Below are 3967 nucleotides of genomic sequence, written 5' to 3'. Positions count from 1 at the left end.
GACATTTTATGGCACAATTTCCTGGAGTGTAAAACACAGTCATGATATATGATCTTAGCCAAAGGGCTGAAAGACTACAGTCATGATATGTATATAGTGGTACAGATTTTTGTTTGAAAAACTCAATCTCTTTTTCTGTGGATTATTCTATGATATCTCAAGTGCCAGCCTGAGAGACAGTATTCAGGAACCTGAGTTTTCAACCCAGGTTATTTTTTCTCCATACTAGAGAAACAACAATTTTTAAACAATATTTATGAACTCACCTATGTTCAGTTTTAGTGTGGCTAAATTGAACTCCAAGTTCTTCAACCAGAATTTCTTCCTGTGACTTTTTAAAATTTCAGTCTATCATACTTCTGTAATCTAATTTCAGTATACACTGTCTTCGGCTTAAACCGTTTGCTTTCCCCAAGCCCCATATTGTAAATTCTGCTTACTGAAAATACAGTTGTAAACCCTATTTCTTCAAAATCTTTAGTAGATCTGAAGAGAAATCACAATATTCTTCATTATCTTAATATGTTTCAAATTTAGCCACATTTTTTCTTCCATAGTATCTCATTTTGTTCAAAATCTCACCCCCATACACACATGCTTTCTCATTTGGTGAGCAACTTCCCGGGTCATATTTGTTTGTTGCTTTTAGTTTTCATATCTTTGATGGGCCTATATTGATGTTTCTGTTCTTCAAAACTCAAAAGTGATTCTGTGATTTCACTTTCAAATATTTATCATTTCTTGTAGTCTTCAATATCAAGTCAAACCTGCATAACTTCCCAGAAAGGACACAATGCTTAAAGCTCAATCAACTAAAGACATTAAAAATAAATGTCTTATCTAAAAAAATTTGATAATTAATCCCATAGCCAGGGAAGGTGCTCTAGAGCAACTATAAAATGACTCTTCATAAGGGTCTTAGGAGAAATCTGAGCTTTCAGTGGGTAGGTCCAGGAGCCTATCAGGGAAGCTTTTATTGTTCTACATGCGCTGACATTTATAAAAGTTGATTGGGAAAGGGGAATTAATTAGATTTATTGTTTTCATTAGATGCTGGAATTTTATGTATTAAGGACCTCCAATATTAGTTTTATATAGAAAAACTGGGGGTCGGGGAGATGGCTTAGGGGAATAAGTGCTTCCCTGGCAAGCACACGGGCCTGAGCTCAATCCCTGGTTTCGAAAGAAAGAAAGAAAGAAAGAAAGAAAGAAAGAAAGAAAGAAAGAAAGAAAGAAAGAAAGAAAGAAAAAAGAAAAAGAAAAGAAGAAAAATTGGTTGCCAGATCACTGGAATAAACATATAATCAGTCAAATGGAGGTGGTCATGATGGCATTGTACATCTGTGTGACCAAGGCAGAGAGACCATTTCTGTGAACTTTTCATCCTGTTTTATCGGTGTCTTTCTTCCAACCTAGTTGATAGTAGGACTGGTTTGGTCTTTATTAGCCTAAAATGATTTTCATGTTTAGAACTTAATAGTATTTTACTCTTTCACATCTAAAAGCTCCAATATAACTTTCCACTTGAAATATGTTAAACTATGAACAATTTTTCCAGAATGAAACAAATTAAGTTCTTAGATTCAATACATAGAATTTCACTTTAGTATACTTGGAATGCCTTTCTGTAAGCCTTCTCTGCTGCTTACTTTAAAATATTGAAGGATCACTTTATATTTCCTTGTTTTTTTAAGAGAGTACAAACTGGAATTAAAACAGAAAAAATTACAAGTGGTACAGATTTTCATTTAGCAAAGTACTATGAATTTCACAGTATTTGTTGTAATACATAGTGTTGTCTTCCAACCAGTTATTCATATTACTAGATATATGCATGTAAAATTGGAAGAAGAAAGAAAAAAGAAAGAAATGTATAAGAAATTAAGAAGACAAAAACGAGAAACAATTGAAAAAGAAGAAACAAATTAAAGCAGGGAGCCAGGGAAATAACTCAGTAGAATAAGCACTTGCCTGGCAAGCACAAGGACCTGAGTTCAATCCCAGTTCCACCAAACCCCCGCAAAAAAACCGAAACAAAATAAATTAAAGCAATTAACTGCTACTTTCCACAAATCTGCAGAAATGCACAGCACAGTTGTCCAAACCATCCTATCCTGCTTATGTACATAGGCAAATCTCTTTCCCTCACTCCTTCTCCTGTCCTTCTCAACTCTTTCCTTTTGAATAAGTTCATAAGGAAAATGGGTATTTTTACACAATGGGATATTATACAACCATAAAACAGGATAAATTTGAGCCTTTTGTCAGTAAATGGATATAACTAGAGAACATACTCTTAAGGAAAATAAGTCAGACCTGCATGTGCAAACATCATATTATGTTCTTAGTGTGAGAACGTGGAAGAATGAAAAATGGAATCTGAAGGGTACAATAGATACTAGTAAAAGGGAATGTACATATGTATTTCCTTATACTGAAGTTTCCTTGAGAACATGAATTACATAAAACTATATTTGTACATATTATTGCCTTTCAACCATTAACTGACAAGTGAAAAACATCGCTAACTGTACCAGTGCATCACAGAGCCAGGACAACAACCTCAATGCCCAGTACATAATGAAATGTGATGCAGATTTGTCAAGGATAGCTACACTGACAAATAATTTTTCAGTAGAAGGATTAAGTCGGTAATGAAGACTGAAATTTGTTGAAGTTACTCAATAATCTGATATCGTTTTCAAATCTTTTCTTGTCTGTTTTTTTGTTTGCGAGTGTGTTTGTTTTAGGGCCTTCTAATTTTTCCAGCTGTGTTTTTCTTTCCCCAAATTTCCAACTAAGCTTAGTCTAGGACCAACTCTGAGACATGTACTAAGTGACCTCCCTTACTTTCTGAGTGAAGTGAAAATGTCAGAGGAGAGAGACATGATTTATCTTTCACACTGTTTTGGGAAACTACTCAATAAATTATTAAAAAAGTCAGACTTTTCATTTAGATAGATGTAAAATGGTCCAGTGACTGTAATGTCAAATAGGTTAGGCAGGTACATGTATTCATCTCAGGTGATTTTCTCAAGTAAGATAAGGTTGTTTCTCTTTGCTGCATAGCACCTGAAAAAATATGTGATTTACTTCTTATTATAGTAACTCATACCCTGGAAATTTCACGTTAAGATTTCTCCATAGAGCAACAGCTGTGGTGATTTAAGAACTTTGGTGGACTCTGGGCAGCCTGCAGGACTCTGGTAAGCTCTGACCTTCCTTAGTCCACAGTGAGCAGTTGTGGAGCTTCTACTGATGCCACTGCAAACTTCTAATAACTTAGGAGAACTCTGCGTGGTCTGTGGGATTCAGGAGAACTGAGTTCTGTGGGTCAAACGTGCATAGGTGCAGAGCTTTCCTGGAGCCATTAAAGAACTTTGGCAGACTCTGGAGATCCTGTGAGGCTCTATCTGGGTGATTATGGGAAGCTTCAAAAATGCCAAATTGCAGCAGCAAAAGGCAATCTCAATCCTCTAGCCCTCAGAACAAATCCAAGAGACAAAACATACAAGGACCTGGAAATCACACACCCGAAATCTCTGAAATAACAGCAAATGAAGAAATAAGTCCATCAGGCTACAGAAGAAATAAGAGCAGAAATAATCTCTCAGGTCTAAAAAGAAAGGACAGCAATCAAGAAAGAATTGCTCAGCACAGTTAAGAAGACATACATAAAAAATAGAGAAGAGTAGGAAAATGATGGAAACACTGAATAAACAATACAGGGAAGAATTAGACTGCACAAAACAGATTAAAACATATATCCAGGATATTAAGAATGCCATTGAAAGCTGGTAAAATTGCTTGAATGAAACTGAACCCAGACTTTAAGACCTTGAAGACAGTGTTGCAGCTAATGAACATTAAATAAAAGATCTCTTAAAACTAATAAGGAGGCAGGTGGCATAACCATTCCTGACCTGAAATTATACTACAAGGCTACTGTGATAAAATCAGCATGGTA

This window comes from Octodon degus, unplaced genomic scaffold (genome assembly GCF_000260255.1).
Source record: "Octodon degus isolate 3935 unplaced genomic scaffold, OctDeg1.0 scaffold00119, whole genome shotgun sequence".
Taxonomy (NCBI): Eukaryota; Metazoa; Chordata; class Mammalia; order Rodentia; family Octodontidae; genus Octodon; species Octodon degus.
This window is presented reverse-complemented; position numbering follows the sequence as displayed.